Genomic DNA, 22,131 nt, shown 5'->3' with positions numbered 1-22,131 from the left:
GTTAATCCTCCATCAACCACTTGGTTAACACGTGGCCGAGACAGGAGTAGCAAGAACCTTCTCGAATGGCTAGAAAAGATGATGTATACGACGACGATGATAGAAAAGTCCCTTCCAAGGAAGGAGGGAAAAGAGAGGGGGGAAAGAGCAAGAATTGTTAGGGGAAGTGAATTTTTGAGGGAGGAAAAGAGCCAGGGCTTAACCTAGCTTGCATAGAAATAATAGGATAAGCAGGTCAAAGATGATGAATGGAGGGCAAAGTTTTATTTAGTTATCTATTTTTTTTTATTTTTTTCACTTTATCTCATTCTATTTAATTTATCTTTTTATTTTCATATATATATATATATATATATATATATATATATATATATATATATATATATATATATATATATATATATATATATATATATATATATATATATATATATAAATATATATATATATATATATATTTTTTTTTTTTTTTATACTTTGCCGCTGTCTCCCGCGTTCGCGAGGTAGCGCAAGGAAACAGACGAAAGAAATGGCCAAACCCCCCCCATACACATGTATATACATACGTCCACACACGCAAATATACATACCTACACAGCTTTCCATGGCTTACCCAAGACGCTTCACATGCCTTGATTCAATCCACTGACAGCACGTCAACCCCGGTATACCACATCGCTCCAATTCACTCTATTCCTTGCCCTCCTTTCACCCTCCTGCATGTTCAGGCCCCGATCACACAAAATCTTTTTCACTCCATCTTTCCACCTCCAATTTGGTCTCCCTCTTCTCCTTGTTCCCTCCACCTCCGACACATATATCCTCTTGGTCAATCTTTCCTCACTCATCCTCTCCATGTGCCCAAACCACTTCAAAACACCCTCTTCTGCTCTCTCAACCACGCTCTTTTTATTTCCACACATCTCTCTTACCCTTACGTTACTCACTCGATCAAACCACCTCACACCACACATTGTCCTCAAACATCTCATTTCCAGCACATCCATCCTCCTGCGCACAACTCTATCCATAGCCTACGCCTCGCAACAATACAACATTGTTGGAACCACTATTCCTTCAAACATACCCATTTTTGCTTTCCGAGATAATGTTCTCGACTTCCACACATTCTTCAAGGCCCCCAGAATTTTCGCCCCCTCCCCCACCCTATGATCCACTTCCGCTTCCATGGTTCCATCCGCTGCAACATCCACTCCCAGATATCTAAAACACTTCACTTCCTCCAGTTTTTCTCCATTCAAACTCACCTCCCAATTGACTTGACCCTCAACCCTACTGTACCTAATAACCTTGCTCTTATTCACATTTACTCTTAACTTTCTTCTTCCACACACTTTACCAAACTCAGTCACCAGCTTCTGCAGTTTCTCACATGAATCAGCCACCAGCGCTGTATCATCAGCGAACAACAACTGACTCACTTCCCAAGCTCTCTCATCCTCAACAGACTTCATACTTGCCCCTCTTTCCAAAACTCTTGCATTTACCTCCCTAACAACCCCATCCATAAACAAATTAAACAACCATGGAGACATCACACACCCCTGCCGCAAACCTACATTCACTGAGAACCAATCACTTTCCTCTCTTCCTACACGTACACATGCCTTACATCCTCGATAAAAACTTTTCACTGCTTCTAACAACTTTCCTCCCACACCATATATTCTTAATACCTTCCACAGAGCATCTCTATCAACTCTATCATATGCCTCCTCCAGATCCATAAATGCTACATACAAATCCATTTGCTTTTCTAAGTATTTCTCACATACATTCTTCAAAGCAAACACCTGATCCACACATCCTCTACCACTTCTGAAACCACACTGTTCTTCCCCAATCTGATGCTCTGTACATTCCTTCACCCTCTCAATCAATACCCTCCCATATAATTTACCAGGAATACTCAACAAACTTATACCTCTTTAATTTGAGCGCTCACTCTTATCCCCTTTGCATTTGTACAATGGCACTATGAACGCATTCCTTCAATTCTTAGGCACCTCACCATGAGTCATACATACATTAAATAACCTTACCAACCAGTCAACAATACAGTCCCCCCCTTTTTTAATAAATTCCACTGCAATACCATCCAAACCTGCTGCCTTGCCGGCTCTCATTTTCCGCAAAGCTTTTACTACCTCTTCTCTGTTTACCAAATCATTTTCCCCAACCCTCTCACTTTGCACACCACCTCGACCAAGACACCCTATATCTGCCACTCTATCATCAAACACATTCAACAAACCTTCAAAATACCCACTCCATCTCCTTCTCACATCACCACTACTTGTTATCACCTCCCCATTAGCGCCCTTCACTGAAGTTCCCATTTGCTCGTTTGTCTTACCCACTTTATTTACCTCCTTCCAGAACATCTTTTTATTCTCCCTAGAATTTAATGATACTCTCTCATCCCAGCTCTCATTTGCCCTCTTTTTCACCTCTTGCAACTTTCTCTTGAACTCCTATCTCTTTCTTTTATACATCTCCCACTCAATTGCATTTTTTCCCTGCAAAAATCGTCCAAATCGTTCTCTCTTCTCTTTCACTAATAATCTTACTTCTTCATCCCACCACTCACTACCCTTTCTAATCAACCCGCCTCCCACGCTTTTCATGCCACAAGCATCTTTTGCACAATCCATCACTGATTCCCTAAATACATCCCATTCCTACCCCACTCCCCTTACTTACATTGTTCTCACCTTTTTGCATTCTGTACTCAGTCTCTCCTGGTAATTCCTCACACAAGTCTCCTTTCCAGGCTCACTCACTCTCACCATATATATATATATATATATATATATATATATATATATATATATATATATATATATATATATCTTTTTCTTTCTTTCAAACTATTCGCCATTTCCCGCATTAGCGAGGTAGCGTTAAGAACAGAGGACTGGGCCTTTGAGGGAATACCCTCACCTGGCACAATTCTCTGTTCCTTCTTTTGGAAAATTGAAAAAAAAAAAAAATAACCGAGAGGGGAGGATTTCCAGCCCCCCGCTCCCTCCCCTTTTAGTCGCCTTCTACGACACGCAGGGAATACGTGGGAAGTATTCTTAATCCCCTATCCCCAGGGATAATATATATATATATATATATATGTATATATATATATATATATATATATATATATATATATATATATATATATATATATATATATATATATATATATATATATATATATATGTATATATATATATATATATATATATATATATATATATATATATATATATATATATATATATATATATATATATATATATATATACATATATGTTGCGCTACCTCGCAAACGAGGGAGACAGCGACAAAGCAAAAAAAAAAGTATATATATATATATATATATATATATATATATATATATATATATATTTTTTTTTTTTTTTTTTTTTTTTTTTATACTTTGTCGCTGTCTCCCGCGTTTGCGAGGTAGCGCAAGGAAACAGACGAAAGAAATGGCCCAACCCCCCCCCCCATACACATGTACATACACACGTCCACACACGCAAATATACATACCTACACAGCTTTCCATGGTTTACCCCAGACGCTTCACATGCCTTGATTCAATCCACTGACAGCACGTCAACCCCTGTATACCACATCGCTCCAATTCACTCTATTCCTTGCCCTCCTTTCACCCTCCTGCATGTTCAGGCCCCGATCACACAAAATCCTTTTCACTCCATCTTTCCACCTCCAATTTGGTCTCCCTCTTCTCCTCGTTCCCTCCACCTCCGACACATATATCCTCTTGGTCAATCTTTCCTCACTCATTCTCTCCATGTGCCCAAACCACTTCAAAACACCCTCTTCTGCTCTCTCAACCACGCTCTTTTTATTTCCACACATCTCTCTTACCCTTACGTTACTTACTCGATCAAACCACCTCACACCACACATTGTCCTCAAACATCTCATTTCCAGCACATCCATCCTCCTACGCACAACTCTATCCATAGCCCACGCCTCGCAACCATACAACATTGTTGGAACTACTATTCCTTCAAACATACCCATTTTTGCTTTCCGGGATAATGTTCTCGACTTCCACACATTTTTCAAGGCTCCCAAAATTTTCGCCCCCTCCCCCACCCTATGATCCACTTCCGCTTCCATGGTTCCATCCGCTGACAGATCCACTCCCAGATATCTAAAACACTTCACTTCCTCCAGCCTCTCACCATTCAAACTCACCTCCCAATTGACTTGACCCTCAACCCTACTGTACCTAATAACCTTGCTCTTATTGACATTTACTCTTAACTTTCTTCTTCCACACACTTTACCAAACTCCGTCACCAGCTTCTGCAGTTTCTCACATGAATCCGCCACCAGCGCTGTATCATCAGCGAACAACAACTGACTCACTTCCCAAGCTCTCTCATCCCCAACAGACTTCATACTTGCCCCTCTTTCCAAAACTCTTGCATTTACCTCCCTAACAACCCCATCCATAAACAAATTAAACAACCATGGAGACATCACACACCCCTGCCGCAAACCTACATTCACTGAGAACCAATCACTTTCCTCTCTTCCTACACGTACACATGCCTTACATCCTCGATAAAAACTTTTCACTGCTTCTAACAACTTTCCTCCCACACCATATATTCTTAATACCTTCCACAGAGCATCTCTATCAACTCTATCATATGCCTTCTCCAGATCCATAAATGCTACATACAAATCCATTTGCTTTTCTAAGTATTTCTCACATACATTCTTCAAAGCAAACACCTGATCCACACATCCTCTACCACTTCTGAAACCACACTGCTCTTCCCCAATCTGATGCTCTGTACATGCCTTCACCCTCTCAATCAATACCCTCCCATATAATTTACCAGGAATACTCAACAAACTTATACCTCTGTAATTTGAGCACTCACTCTTATCCCCTTTGCCTTTGTACAATGGCACTATGCAAGCATTCCGCCAATCCTCAGGCACCTCACCATGAGTCATACATACATTAAATAACCTTACCAACCAGTCAACAATACAGTCACCCCCTTTTTTAATAAATTCCACTGCAATACCATCCAAACCTGCTGCCTTGCCGGCTTTCATCTTCCGCAAAGCTTTTACTACCTCTTCTCTGTTTACCAACTCATTTTCCCTAACCCTCTCACTTTGCACACCACCTCGACCCAAACACCCTATATCTGCCACTCTGTCATCAGACACATTCAACAAACCTTCAAAATACTCATTCCATCTCCTTCTCACATCACCACTACTTGTTATCACCTCCCCATTTACGCCCTTCACTGAAGTTCCCATTTGCTCCCTTGTCTTACGCACCCTATTTACCTCCTTCCAGAACATCTTTTTATTCTCCCTAAAATTTACTGATAGTCTCTCACCCCAACTCTCATTTGCCCTTTTTTTCACCTCTTGCACCTTTCTCTTGACCTCCTGTCTCTTTCTTTTATACTTCTCCCACTCAATTGCATTTTTTCCCTGCAAAAATCGTCCAAATGCCTCTCTCTTCTCTTTCACTAATACTCTTACTTCTTCATCCCACCACTCACTACCCTTTCTAAACAGCCCACCTCCCACTCTTCTCTTGCCACAAGCATCTTTTGCGCAATCCATCACTGATTCCCTAAATACATCCCATTCCTCCCCCACTCCCCTTACTTCCATTGTTCTCACCTTTTTCCATTCTGTACACAGTCTCTCTTGATACTTCTTCACACAGGTCTCCTTCCCAAGCTCACTTACTCTCACCACCTTCTTCACCCCAACATTCACTCTTCTTTTCTGAAAACCCATACTAATCTTCACCTTAGCCTCCACAAGATAATGATCAGACATCCCTCCAGTTGCACCTCTCAGCACATTGACATCCAGAAGTCTCTCTTTCGCACGCCTGTCCATTAACACGTAATCCAATAACGCTCTCTGGCCATCTCTCCTACTTACATAAGTATACTTATGTATATCTCGCTTTTTAAACCAGGTATTCCCGATCATCAGTCCTTTTTCAGCACATAAATCTACAAGCTCTTCACCATTTCCATTTACAACACTGAACACCCCATGCATACCAATTATTCCCTCAACTGCCACATTACTCACCTTTGCATTCAAATCACCCATCACTATAACCCGGTCTCGTGCATCAAAACCGCTAACACACTCATTTAGCTGTTCCCAAAACACTTGCCTCTCATGATCTTTCTTCTCATGCCCAGGTGCATATGCACCAATAATCACCCACCTCTCTCCATCAACTTTCAGTTTTACCCATATTAATCGAGAATTTACTTTCTTACATTCTATGACATACTCCCACAACTCCTGTTTCAGGAGTATTGCTACTCCTTCCCTTGCTCTTGTCCTCTCACTAACCCCTGACTTCACTCCCCAGACATTTCCAAACCACTCTTCCCCTTTACCCTTGAGCTTCGTTTCACTCAGAGCCAAAACATCCAGGTTCCTTTCCTCAAACATACTACCTATCTCTCCTTTTTTCACATCTTGGTTACATCCACACACATTTAGGCACCCCACTCTGAGCCTTCGAGGAGGATGAGCACTCCCCGCGTGACTCCTTCTTCTGTTTCCCATTTTAGAAAGTTAATACAAGGAGGGGAGGATTTCCGGCCCCCCGCTCCCGTCCCCTCTAGTCGCTTTCTACGACACGCGAGGAATACGTGGGAAGTATTCTTTCACCCCTATATATATATATATATATATATATATACTTTTTTTTTTTTTTGCTTTGTCGCTGTCTCCCGCGTTTGCGAGGTAGCACAAGGAAACAGACGAAAGAAATGGCCCAACCCACCCCCATACACATGTATATACATGCGTCCACACACGCAAATATACATACCTACACAGCTTTCCATGTTTTACCCCAGACGCTTCACATGCCCTGATTCAATCCATTGACAGCACGTCAACCCCGGTATACCACATCGATCCAATTCACTCTATTCCTTGCCCTCCTTTCACCCTCTTGCATGTTCAGGCCCCGATCACACAAAATCTTTTTCACTCCATCTTTCCACCTCCAATTTGTTCTCCCACTTCTCCTCGTTCCCTCCACCTCCGACACATATATCCTCTTGGTCAATCTTTCCTCACTCATTCTCTCCATGTGCCCAAACCATTTCAAAACACCCTCTTCTGCTCTCTCAACCACGCTCTTTTTACTTCCACACATCTCTCTTACCCTTACGTTACTTACTCGATCAAACCACCTTACACCACACATTGTCCTCAAACATCTCATTTCCAGCACACCCATCCTCCTGCTCACAACTCTATCCATAGCCCACGCCTCGCAACCATACAACATTGTTGGAACCACTATTCCTTCAAACATACCCATTTATGCTTTCCGAGATAATGTTCTCGACTTCCACACATTTTTCAAGGCTCCCAAAATTTTCGCCCCTTCCCCCACCCTATAATCCACTTCCGCTTCCATGGTTCCATCCGCTGACAGATCCACTCCCAGATATCTAAAACACTTCACTTCCTCCAGTTTTTCTCCATTCAAACTCACCTCCCAATTGACTTGACCCTCAACCCTACTGTACCTAATAACCTTGCTCTTATTCACATTTACTCTTAACCTTCTTCTTCCACACACTTTACCAAACCCAGTCACCAGCTTCTGCAGTTTCTCATATGAATCAGCCACCAGCGCTGTATCATCAGCGAACAACAACTGACTCACTTCCCAAGCTCTCTCATCCCCAACAGACTTCATACTTGCCCCTCTTTCCAGGACTCTTGCATTTACCTCCCTAACAACCCCATCCATAAACAAATTAAACAACCATGGAGACATCACACACCCCTGCCGCAAACCTACATTCACTGAGAACCAATCACTTTCCTCTCTTCCTACACGTACACATGCCTTACATCCTCGATAAAAACTTTTCACTGCTTCTAACAACTTGCCTCCCACACCATATATCCTTAATACCTTCCACAGAGCATCTCTATCAACTCTATCATATGCCTTCTCCAGATGCATAAATGCTACATACAAATCCATTTGCTTTTCTAAGTATTTCTCACATACATTCTTCAAAGCAAACACCTGATCCACACATCCTCTACCACTCTGAAACCACACTGCTCTTCCCCAATCTGATACTCTGTACATGCCTTCACCCTCTCAATCTATACTCTCCCATATAATTTACCAGGAATACTCAACAGACTTATACCTCTGTAATTTGAGCACTCACTCTTATCCCCTTTGCCTTTATACAATGGCACTATGCACGCATTCCGCCAATCCTCAGGCACCTCACCATGAGTCATACATACATTAAAAAACCTTACCAACCAGTCAATAATACAGTCACCCCCTTTTTTTAATAAATTCCACTGCAATACCATCCAAACCAGCTGCCTTGCCGGCTCTCATCTTCCGCAAAGCTTTTACTACCTCTTCTCTGTTTAGCAAATCATTTCTCCTAACCCTCTCACTTTGCACACCACCTCGACCAAAACACCCTATATCTACCACTCTATCATCAATCACATTCAACAAACCTTCAAAATACTCACTCCATCTCCTTCTCCCATCACCACTACTTGTTATCACCTCCTCATATATATATGTATATATATATATATATATATATATATATATATATATATATATATATATATATATATATATATATATATATATATATATATATATATATATGTATATATATATATATATATATATATAGTATATAGATATATATATATATATATATATATATATATATATATATATATATATATATATATATATATATATATATATATATATATATATATATATATATATATATATATATATATATATATATATATATATATATATATATTGCTGACTGGTTGGTAAGGTTATTTAATGTATTTATGACTCATGGTGAGGTGCCTGAGGATTGGCGGAATGCGTGCATAGTGCCATTGTACAAAGGCAAAGGGGATAAGAGTGAGTGCTCAAATTACAGAGGTATAAGTTTGTTGACTATTCCTGGTAAATTATATGGGAGGGTATTGATTGAGAGGGTGAAGGCATGTACAGAGCATCAGATTGGGGAAGAGCAGTGCGGTTTCAGAAGTGGTAGAGGATGTGTGGATCAGGTGTTTGCTTTGAAGAATGTATGTGAGAAATACTTAGAAAAGCAAATGGATTTGTATGTAGCATTTATGCATCTGGAGAAGGCATATGATAGAGTTGATAGAGATGCTCTGTGGAAGGTATTAAGGATATATGGTGTGGGAGGCAAGTTGTTAGAAGCAGTGAAAAGTTTTTATCGAGGATGTAAGGCATGTGTACGTGTAGGAAGAGAGGAAAGTGATTGGTTCTCAGTGAATGTAGGTTTGCGGCAGGGGTGTGTGATGTCTCCATGGTTGTTTAATTTGTTTATGGATGGGGTTGTTAGGGAGGTAAATGCAAGAGTCCTGGAAAGAGGGGCAAGTATGAAGTCTGTTGGGGATGAGAGAGCTTGGGAAGTGAGTCAGTTGTTGTTCGCTGATGATACAGCGCTGGTGGCTGATTCATATGAGAAACTGCAGAAGCTGGTGACTGGGTTTGGTAAAGTGTGTGGAAGAAGAAGGTTAAGAGTAAATGTGAATAAGAGCAAGGTTATTAGGTACAGTAGGGTTGAGGGTCAAGTCAATTGGGAGGTGAGTTTGAATGGAGAAAAACTGGAGGAAGTGAAGTGTTTTAGATATCTGGGAGTGGATCTGTCAGCGGATGGAACCATGGAAGCGGAAGTGGATTATAGGGTGGGGGAAGGGGCGAAAATTTTGGGAGCCTTGAAAAATGTGTGGAAGTCGAGAACATTATCTCGGAAAGCAAAAATGGGTATGTTTGAAGGAATAGTGGTTCCAACAATGTTGTATGGTTGCGAGGCGTGGGCTATGGATAGAGTTGTGCGCAGGAGGATGGACGCGCTGGAAATGAGATGTTTGAGGAAAATGTGTGGTGTGAGGTGGTTTGATCGAGTAAGTAATGTAAGGGTAAGAGAGATGTGTGGAAATAAAAAGAGCGTGGTTGAGAGAGCAGAAGAGGGTGTTTTGAAATGGTTTGGGCACATGGAGAGAATGAGTGAGGAAAGATTGACCAAGAGGATATATGTGTCGGAGGTGGAGGGAACGAGGCGAAGAGGGAGACCAAATTGGAGGTGGAAAGATGGAGTGAAAAAGATTTTGTGTGATCGGGGCCTGAACATGCAGGAGGGTGAAAGGAGGGCAAGGAATAGAGTGAATTGGAGCGATGTGGTATACAGGGGTTGACGTGCTGTCAGTGGATTGAATCAAGGCATGTGAAGCGTCTGGGGTAAACCATGGAAAGCTGTGTAGGTATGTATATTTGCGTGTGTGGACGTGTGTATGTACATGTGTATGGGGGGGGAGGGGTTGGGCCATTTCTTTCGTCTGTTTCCTTGCGCTACCTCGCAAACGCGGGAGACAGCGACAAAGTATAAAAAAAAAAGAAAAAAAAAAAAAAAATATATATATATATATATATATATATATATATATATATATATATATATATATATATATATATATATATATATATATATATATATATCCATATATATATATATATATATATATATATATATATATATATATATATATATATATATATATATATATATATATATTTTTTTTTTTTGATATAGGAGGAGATGGATCGTCTCTCTGGCCGATGAACACTAATTTTACCAAGTCGTTCCCCGCACGAACTTGCAGCAAGATCTATAGTGGTTTGGTGTTTTTAATGTATTGGCACTGGATGATGTCCAGGTTGTATATTAAACATGTTACCTGGGTGGTCTAATCCCAGGAGATTGTTGAAGTAATCAATCCAGTGAGTATGATGTATTTGAAATCGCTTTACTTGTCTTTCAAACAATTTCCTCAAGTAGATTTCTAGCGGAGGCATTCGTGCTCTCTCGTGAAGTTCTGTGTTCCTGATGAACTCGTGCCATTTGATGTTAAAAACCCAACGTAGAGCTTTGTTCTGAATGATTTGGAGTGCACGGATGTTGGATTTGGCTCCGAGTTTGAGAGCTGAAGGGGCGTATGTGATAAGAGGTCGTATTAATACTTTGTAGAGGTGCAATTTGGTTTTGAATTGCGCCTCTCTGAACCTATACAATTTTGCGAGCTCCGTTCTCGCAATAGCCGCTCTAGATTGTATATGTCGGTTCATTCTTAGGTATTCATCATGGTTTAGGCCCAGGACAGTGTTGGTGTTTGAGATGGGAATGGGTAAATGTCGGTGTATACGGGAGTGTAGGTAGACATTAGTTATGTTGTATCTCTGACGTAAAATAAAGTAGGATATGTTGGATTTTGCAGGATTTGTTTTAATCCTCCATTTTAACTCCCATAGCGAAACGTGGTCAATTTCCTGTTGGGTTCTATTGATTAAGTGTGTGAGGGTTCTGGCTCTGATTAGCTGTGTGACATCATCTGCGTATTGAAGAGTGATGGAGTCCAGGTGTATAGGATTGGGAAGATCATCTAAGTAGAGTGTGTAGAGAGTGGGGGCCATCATGGAGCCTTGGGGTAAATCGGCATTAAGGAAAAAGTAGTTTGAGTAAGTGTTTCTGTATCTGATTCGGGTTTTTCTGTTGCTAAGATAGTTAGAGAGAAGCTTAATGGTGGGTCTTGTGAGTTGGAATTGGGTGCTTAGTTTATACCTCAATCCATCGTGCCAAAAGGTGTCAAAGACTTTTTCAACATCTTTTGTGATGAGTGCGGTCATTTTGTGTATCCGCGTGTTGTTTCTTATGTAGTTCGTAATGATGTTGAGTTCATCTTGTGTGGAGCGATGTTGGTGAAGGCCAAACTGTTTGTGTGAGAGTAGGTTGTTGTTTGTAAGGTGTTGTCTAAGTCTGTTGTTTATGATTCTTTCAAATGTCTACCCAATGGACTCAAGTAGGCTGATGGGTCTGTAGTCAATGGGGTTTAGGTATCATTGTGGTTGTTCCAGTTTTGAAGGCCGCGGGAAAATAGCCAGAGGCTAGTGCCGCGTGGAAGAGGAAGGTGATGGTTCTAATAGTGTTGTAAGGAAGATGTGTAAGTAGCTGGTAACCAATGCCTGAATTACCTGGGGCTACTTTGGGTGATTTGAGGAGGAGGAATTTGACCTCGCTCGATCTTATTGGAGTTGTGAGAAGGTGGTCGTGTGAAAGTGATTGGAGGTGTATGATCTTTTCTGGGTAGAAGGGACTGGGTCTGTTTTGTATGTGTTGTGTGACAATTTGAGTGTTTTCGTACGCCAGAGGGTGAGGGGGTGAGGGTGAAAGATACCTTCCCAGTATTTTTGAAAAATATTTGCGATGTCTTGTGGGTTATGGTGTAGAGTGCTGTCGTCATTTAGCCCATTAAAGTCTGTTTTCGATATTCCTTTGAGTTTTCGGATTCTGTTCCAAAACTCTTGAGGAGATTTGATTCGGTGTTGTTCTGTTGTGGTGATAAGAGATTTCCAGTGTCTACTGTGGTCTTCTAGAATGCTGTTGAGTGTGTGGTTTCGTAGGGATGTGAGGTCCCACTGTACTAGGCCCGAACGACGTCTGTTTTGCTCAAAGCGTCGACGGTAGCACGAGAGAAGTCTTGTTGTTTTGGGAGAAGGGGAGGAGGAGTATCTTGAGGTAATCGAAGATGTTGGGATAGAGGCGTCAGCTGCCTGTGTGATTGTTTCATATATATGTTCTATTTCTGTGTCTATAAGTGTTATTGGGTGGTTTTCGTAGTTTTTGGTGTAAGTGCAGTTGGAGAGAGTGTCTTTGAAGCTCTCACAGTCTGCTCTTTTGTAGTGGTAATGTGAGGATGATGCCATGGACGAGGATAAGGGAGCGGAGGGCTAGAAATCCTCTCCTCTCGTATTTCTTTTTTTTTAATTTTCCAAAAGAAGGAACAGAGAAGGGGGCCAGGTGAGGATATTCGCTCAAAGGCCCAGTTCTCTGATCTTAACGCTACCTCGCTATCGCGGGAAATGGCGAATAGTATGAAAGAAAAAGGAAAGAATATATATATATATATATATATATATATATATATATATATATATATATATATATATATATATATATATATATATATATTATTTTTTTTTTATTATACTTTGTCGCTGTCTCCCCCGTTTGCGAGGTAGCGCAAGGAAACAGACGAAAGAAATGGCCCCGCCCCCCCCCCCCATACACATGTATATACATACGTCCACACACGCAAATATACATACCTACACAGCTTTCCATGGTTTACCCCAGACGCTTCACATGCCTTGATTCAATCCACTGACAGCACGTGAACCCCGGTATACCACATCGCTCCAATTCACTCTATTCCTTGCCTTCCTTTCACCCTCCTGCATGTTCAGGCCCCGATCACACAAAATCTTTTTCACTCCATCTTTCCACCTCCAATTTGGTCTCCCTCTTCTCCTCGTTCCCTCCACCTCCGACACATATATCCTCTTGGTCAATCTTTCCTCACTCATTCTCTCCATGTGCCCAAACCACTTCAAAACACCCTCTTCTGCTCTCTCAACCACGTTCTTTTTATTTCCACACATCTCTCTTACCCTTACGTTACTCATTCGATCAAACCACAATCACACCACACATTGTCCTCAAACATCTCATTTCCAGCACATCCATCCTCCTGCGCACAACTCTATCCATAGCCCACGCCTCGCAACCATACAACATTGTTGGAACCACTATTCCTTCAAACATACCCATTTTTGCTTTCCGAGATAATGTTCTCGACTTCCACACATTCTTCAAGGCACCCAGAATTTTCGCCCCCTCCCCCACCCTATGATCCACTTCCGCTTCCATGGTTCCATCCGCTGCCAGATCCACTCCCAGATATCTAAAACACTTCACTTCCTCCAGTTTTTCTCCATTCAAAGTGAAGTGTTTGATATATATATATATATATATTTATATATATATATATATATATATATATATATATATATATATATATATATATATATATATATATATATATATATATATATATATATATATATATATATATATATATATATATTTTATCCCTGGGGATAGGGGATTAAGAATACTTCCCACGTATTCCCTGCGTATTGTAGAATGCGACTAAAAGGGGAGGGAGCGGGGGGCTGGAAATCCTTCTCTCTTATTTTCTTTTTTTAGTTTTCCAAAAGGAGGAACAGAGGGGGGCCAGGTGAGGATATTCCACAAAGGCCTACTCCTTTGTCTTGACGCTACCTCGCTAGCGCGGAAAATGGCGAATAGTTTAAAAGAAAATAAAATATATTTATATATACATATATATATATATATATATATATATATATATATATATATATATATATATATATATATATATATATATATATATATATATATATATATATATATATATATATACTTGTTAATTGACAGGGGCGCGAAAGAGAGACTTTTGGATGTAAATGTGCTGAGAGGTGCAACTGGAGGGATGTCTGATCATTATCTTGTGGAGGCTAAGATGAAGATTTGTATGGGTTTTCAGAAAAGAAGAGTGAATGTTGGGGTGAAGAGGGTGGTGAGAGTAAGTGAGCTTGGTAAGGAGACTTGTGTGAGGAAGTACCAGGAGAGACTGAGTACAGAATGAAAAAAGGTGAGAACAATGGATGTATGGGGAGTGGGGGAGGAATGGGATATATTTAGGGAATCAGTGATGGATTGCGCAAAAGATGCTTGTGGTATGAGAAGCGTGGGAGGTGGGTTGATTAGAAAGGGTAGTGAGTGGTGGGATGAAGAAGTAAGATTATTAGTGAAAGAGAAGAGAGAGGCATTTGGACGATTTTTGCAGGGAAAAAAAGCAATTGAGTTTGAGACGTATAAAAGAAAGAGATAGGAGGTCAAGAGAAAGGTGCAAGAGGTGAAAAAGAGGGCAAATGAGAGTTGGGATGAGAGAGTATCATTAAATCTTAGGGAGAATAAAAAAATGTTCTGGAAGGAGGTGAATAAAGTGCGTAAGACAAGGGAGCAAATGGGAACTTCAGTGAAGGGCGCTAATGGGGAGGTGATAACAAGTAGTGGTGATGTGAGAAGGAGATGGAGTGAGTATTTTGAAGTTCTGTTGAATATGTTTGATGATAGAGTGGCAGATATAGGGTGTTTTGGTCGAGGTGGTGTGCGAAGTGAGAGGGGTAGGGAAAATGATTTGGTAAACATAGAAGAGGTAGTAAAAGCTTTGCGGAAGATGAAAGCCGGCAAGGCAGCAGGTTTGGATGGTATTGCAGTGGAATTTATTAAAAAAGGGGGTGACTGTATTGTTGACTGGTTGGTAAGATTATTTAATGTATGTATGACTCATGGTGAGGTGCCTGAGGATTGGCGGAATGCGTGCATAGTGCCATTGTACAAAGGCAAAGGGGATAAGAGTGAGTGCTCAAATTACAGAGGTATAAGTTTGTTGAGTATTCCTGGTAAATTATATGGGAGGGTATTGACTGAGAGGGGGAAGGCATGTACAGAGCATCAGATTGGGGAAGAGCAGTGTGGTTTCAGAAGTGGTAGAGGATGTGTGGATCAGGTGTTTGCTTTGAAGAATGTATGTGAGAAATACTTATAAAAGCAAATGGATTTGTATGTATCATTTATGGATCTGAAGAAGGCATATGATAGAGTTGATAGAGATGCTCTGTGGAAGGTATTAAGAATATATGATGTGGGTGGCAAGTTGTTAGAAGCAGTGAAAAGTTTTTATCGAGGATGTAAGGCATGTGTACGTGTAGGAAGAGAGGAAAGTGATTGGTTCTCAGTGAATGTAGGTTTGCGGCAGGGGTGTGTGATGTCTCCATGGTTGTTTAATTTGTTTATGGATTGGGTTGTTAGGGAGGTGAATGCAAGAGTTTTGGAAAGAGGGGCAAAAATCAAGTCTGTTGTGGATGAGAGAGCTTGGGAAGTGAGTCAGTTGTTGTTCGCTGATGATACAGCGCTGGTGGCTGATTTATGTGAGAAACTGCAGAAGCTGGTGACTGAATTTGGTAAATTGTGTGAAAGAAGAAAGTTAAGAGTAAATGTGAATAAGAGCAAGGTTATTAGGTACAGTAGGGTTGAGGGTCAAGTCAATTGGGAGGTAAGTTTGAATGGAGAAAAACTGGAGGAAGTAAAGTGTTTTAGATATGTGGGAGTGGATCTGGCAGCGGATGGAACCATGGAAGCGGAAGTGAATCATAGGAAGCCTTGAAGAATGTGTGGAAGTCGAGAACATTATCTCGGAAAGCAAAAATGGGTATGTTTGAAGGAATAGTGGTTCCAACAATGTTGTATGGTTGCGAGGCGTGGGCTATGGATAGAGTTGTGCGCAGGAGGGTGGATGTGCTGGAAATGAGATGTTTGAGGACAATGTGTGGTGTGAGGTGGTTTGATCGAGTAAGTAATGTAAGGGTAAGAGAGATATGTGGAAATAAAAAGAGCGTGGTTGAGAGAGCAGAAGAGGGTGTTTTGAAATGGTTTGGGCACATGGAGAGAATGAGTGATTAAAGATTGACCAAGAGGATATATGTGTCGGAGGTGGAGGGAACGAGGAGAAGTGGGAGACCAAATTGGAGGTGGAAAGTTGGAGTGAAAAAGATTTTGAGTGATCGGGGCCTGAACATGCAGGAGAGTGAAAGACGGGCAAAGAATAGAGTGAATTGTATCGCTGTGGTGTACCGGGGATGACGGGCTGTCAGTGGATTGAATCAGGGCATGTGAAGCGTCTGGGGTAAACCATGGAAAGTTGTGTGGGGCCTGGATGTGGAATGGGAGCTGTGGTTTCGGGCATTATTGCATGACAGCTAGAGACTGAGTGTGAACGAATGAGGCCTTTGTTGTCTTTTCGTAGCGCTACCCCGCACACATGAGGGGGGAGGGGGATGGTATTCCATGTGTGGCGAGGTGGCGATGGGAATGAATAAAGGCAGACAGTGTGAATTGTTTGACTGGGTATATATGTATGTGTCTGTATGTGTAATATATTTGTGTACATTGAGATGTGTACGTATGTATATTTGCGTGTGGGGACGTGTGTGTATATAGCATGTGTATGGGGGTGGGTTGGGCCATTTCTTTCGTCTGTTTCCTTGCGCTACCTCGCAAACGCGGGAGACAGCGACAAAGCAAAGTAATTAAATAGATAATGTATATATACATATATATATATAAATATATATATATATATATATATATATATATATATATATATATATATATATATATATATATATATATATATATATATATATATATATATATATATATATATATATATATATATATTTGAATTATGCAGTTTAGTTTTGTGCTCCATACTATGCAGTTGATAATGATTATTAGAGAGAGAGAGAGAGAGAGAGAGAGAGAGAGAGAGAGAGAGAGAGAGAGAGAGAGAGAGAGAGAGAGAGAGAGAGAGAGAGAGAGAGAGAGAGTATTATTTCACAGAAATACTAGTATAGTACCAGAGATGAAACAATATCATTTGTTTATCAGTGTGGGGTCTCACCTGTTTAGCGCCTGACCTCCCTGGTGGGGTTCTCTGTGATCTTGCGAAAGATGGGTGTGACGTCATGAGTCGCTCCACTATACGCGGGTCGGGGCCGGTTCTTCTCACCACATGAGATCTTGAATGCGTTCAACTACCTTACGTTTTACTATACTGCTTTTTCGGGAGAAACATTTAGGACATTCTGAACATAAGCGTGGTTTCTACCCTGTGTGAACTCTCCGATGTCTTCCTTAATCACCTCTTCAAGAAAATTGTTTTTGACATTCTGAACACCGGTATGGCTTCTCGCCTTGTGAACTCTCAGGTGTCTGACTAAAGCACTTTTACCAGGGAGAGTTTCTTGACATTCTGAACACTATTATGGTTCCTCGCTTGTGTAACCTCTCGATGTGTCACTGAAGTACTTATAGCAGAAAAGGTTTTTTGATATTCTTTTTACTTGTTTGGCTTCTCGGCTGTGTGAACTCTCAGACGTTTTAATAGATTACCTCTGTTATAGAATTGTTTTTGAAATTCTGAACATTGATATGGCTTCTAGCCTGTGTGAACTCTCAAGTGTCTCACTAAATTACTTTTCTGAGAAAAAGTTTTTTGACATTCTGAACATTGGTATGGCTTCTCGCCTGTGTGAACTCTCAGGTGTGTCACTAAATTACCTTTATGAGAGAATTGTTTTAGACATTCTGAACATTGGTATGGCATTTCGCTTGTGTGAACTTTCAGGTGTGTCACTAAAGTACCTTTTTCAGAGAATTGTTTTAAACATTCTAAGCATTGGTATGGCATCTCGCCCGTGTGAACTCTCAGGTGTGTCACTAACCTACTTTTAAAAGAAAAAGTTTTTTGACATTCTGAACATTGGTATGACATCTCGCCCGTGTGATCTCTCAGGTGTCTCACCAATTTTCTTTTCTGAGAAAAAGTTTTTTGACATTCTGAACATTGGTATGGTTTCTCGCCCATGTGAACTCTCAGGTGTGTCACTAAACTACTTTTCTGAGAAAAACTTTTTTGACATTCTGTACATCGGTATGGCTTCTCGCCCGTGTGAACTCTCAGGTGTGTCACTAACTTACTTTTAGAAGAAAAACTTTTTTGACATTCTGAACATTGGTATGGGTTCTCACCAGTATGGATTCTCAAGTGTGTCTTTAAATCACATTTTTTAGAAAAATACTTTTGACACTCTGAACACTGATAGTGCTTTTGTCCAATGTGAACTTTCATCTGCAACACTAAGTTGTTCTTACGGGAGAAGGTACTCTGGTATTCTTTACACTGATATGTCTTCTCAAAAGTATGTAATTTCATGTGCCTATGAAGATAGATATGTTTCGTAAAGCTTTTCTGACACCCAGGACATTTGAAGGGTTTTTCTTCTGTGTTTATGACCTTTTGTCTCCTGTTGTCAAAACTGTTTGAGGAGGTTTCGCTGCACGGAGAATATGTCCCTGGTTGTCCCTCCATGCTGCAGTCTTCTGTATCACCATAACACGTTTATAACACAGTGTAGCTCACCCTGTCAGTCCGCAACTGCCGTCCGCGACACCATGAGATGCTTTGCGAGTGAACACCAGAGAGAGACTGACCTTGGCTAGAGTGTGGGATATAAAGGCAACTCACTCTCCACCCTACGTTGCCTCCAGTCCATTTCTCTCGTGCTTTTTTCTCTCTTTTTTATCACCCATCATCCAACATCTCTCGACCGTTAGGTTTGAGCAATTTCTACCCCAGCTTCCCCATCCCATTCAGGAAAATTACTTCCTGAGGAGCGGAGGCTTGGTGTGGACCTGTTCTCACCTAACGGGGTTGAGACCCTCACACTCTTACCACTCCCGCCGAGCCTCCTGGGTTACCCTGTGATAGTGCAGGGTCCTCCCTGGAGTGGGGTCGTGGTCCCTCACCTACGTTTCCTCGGCATTAGGACATTGATGCCATCATGCCTCCTGACATTCGTTTAAAATTGATTAAAACCAAAAGTCCCCCCCACCCTCCTTTACACGTTCGAATTACTAACGATTGTATTTAAGACCAATGATTTTCGTCCCAGTAGGGTTATTCAATCCCCTACTAATAAATATCTATATAAAATATATTTAAGCAAGGATAGCGATCCAGATGAGATCCTATCCAAGCTTACGACCACCCACTTCAAGCTAGATGCATCGATAGCGCTAATAATATTGATGCATCTATCTTGTCCCTTAACCCCATAGAGATAACTGAAGCCATAAATCAAGAAAACAGTGACATTAATGTCATCAACGTTTTTCAAACTGAACACTTCAAGATCACTTAAAATACAATGCTCTAACTCGACCGAGACAGATCGCCTACTCTCCCGGGGAATCTTGTTTCCCATGATCTCACTGCCTGCCAAATACCACAAACCCGACCAGTACCTCGATACACAAGGTTTTAAATGTCTACAATACGGACACGAGACTAAGAGCTGCAAAGCTCAGCGCCAGACATGCAGTCAGTGTGCGGAAATTGATCACGGTTTTCGTGAGTGTAAGGCTTAGGCAGGAACCTGTGTTAATTGTAAAGGTCAACACGTTGCTGTATCTAGGCAATGCCCGCGAAAGTATGAGCAACTCCGCTCGGCGCGACAATCTCTCAAAACCTCCAGCTCGTCCCTTTCTACAAACCCTCACCTCTACGCAGCAGTTGCTGCTGCACCTCCGTCTGCCACCCAAGCTTCTCCTATCCCAACCACAAACTCCACCGACCTCCTCACTCTACAAGGAAGGATGCATGCGTGCTACCTCAAAGCACTGTTCTTGAGCAAGGAAGACAAGTGTGAATCTGTCAGGATTTTCGTCTTGCTGCCAGCACACATCAACCTGCCCAATGTACTTACTCCACCCGAACTCCTCACCTCCCCCGCCAACAGCCATCCTTCACAGGCTCCTGTCACACGTCTCCCTGACCCCTAACGCAAATATATCCCAGGATACTTCCAGTAACACTTCAAACTCTCCCCCAGCAACACAACCTGTCACCCTCCCAATACCTCCCCCGCACCCACTAACACAACTCCATCTACCACCCCTCAACTCAACACCAACAACCCATCCATTTCTCCACTTACCAGTTCCTCTTCCACACTCACCAATCACAACTTCCGCTCCCCCCCCCCCACACCGTCCCTCCCGAACCTCCACTTCCCAATCCCTCCCCTCCTCCCCCCTCCTTCCCATCCACCTCCTCTCCTCTCGCACCTAACCCTCCCAGAGGAGCCACAGAACCTGACCCTGCCGACTCACCAGACAACCTACCTGCTTACAACGTCGACATTCGACTCGTCGACAATGACTCTCCCCCTCCCTAACCCCTCCCAGGAAGTTGCCGACCCAAGACCAGACAAACCTCCACCGAAGTTCACATGAAAACCCTCAACGGAATGCCAATGGCTGTCATCGAACGCAGAATCAAAAGAACGATAAAACTTCCCAAAATCGTAAAATGCTTAAAATCTTGCAGTTTAATGGCCGTCGTCTGGTTGCCACTCTCCTCGAAGAGAAAAGACCCGATGTTTTGATAATTAACAGCACGTGTATCACTAATGGCTGTAGAATTAGACACTACGGATATACATCCCGACAGTCTTCAGACGGTAGACACGAGTGAGTCGCCATTCTTACACGCAATATTGTCGAACACGAATAATAACCACTTCATGGCGTCTCGAACACTTTCTAGCAGTAAACACAATACATGGCTTCATTATCTTCTGCACTACATACTCTCGACCCAACAATAACATTCCACTCCACGATCTTTGGACAGTATTCAATCGCACTCATATCCCAGTCTACCTTCTAGCTGACCTCAACGCCCAACACAGAACCTTCTACCACAACAGAAACAATTCTCACGGTGATGACCTATTCGCTTTATGCTCCTTCAAACGTCTCAACTTCCTAGGACCTTTTTTCCATACCATCTTCACTGGCCCAGGAGGACAGTAATTATCTTCATTACTTTTGTCTCCAGGACCACTGTGTGTTTCCGACAACATCCTTCTCTTTCTTCACTTCTCATCTAACCCTATCCACGTCCCACCACCCTTACACTACCACTACAAAAAAAGCAGACTAGCGCAACTTCAAAGACACTCTTTCTAATTGCACTTACACCACAAACTATGAAAATCACCCAATAATACTAATAGACACAGAAATAGAATATATACACCAAACAATCACACACGCAGCTGACGCATCTGTCCCAAAATCCCCATTTACCACAAGATACACTTTCCATCTACCAAAACAACAAGACTCCTCTCGTACTACCGTCGACGGTTTGAGCATTACAGACATCGATTGGGTCTAGTACGGTGGGACCTCACCTCCCTACGAAACCACGCACTCAACAGCCTCAAAGAAGACCACAAGAGACACTAGAAATCTCTAATCACCACAGCAGGAGAACACCGATTCAGATCCCCTCAGGAGTTTTAGAGCCGAATCCGAAAACTCAAAGGAATACCCAGAAGAGATTTAATGGACTAAATGATAGCACTCAACATCATAACCC

The 22,131-nt window shown here is 41.6% G+C and overlaps 1 pseudogene; it reads right to left on the bottom strand.

Annotated features, from left to right (window-relative positions):
- LOC139748654 (uncharacterized) overlaps window positions 1–19,151 on the bottom strand; it is a 152,463-nt pseudogene extending 133,312 nt beyond the window's left edge.
- Between the last annotated feature and the right edge of the window lie 2,980 nt (window positions 19,152–22,131).

The sequence above is a fragment of the Panulirus ornatus genome, chromosome 5 (assembly GCF_036320965.1).
Source record: "Panulirus ornatus isolate Po-2019 chromosome 5, ASM3632096v1, whole genome shotgun sequence".
Classification (NCBI taxonomy): Eukaryota; Metazoa; Arthropoda; class Malacostraca; order Decapoda; family Palinuridae; genus Panulirus; species Panulirus ornatus.
This window is presented reverse-complemented; position numbering and strand designations above follow the sequence as displayed.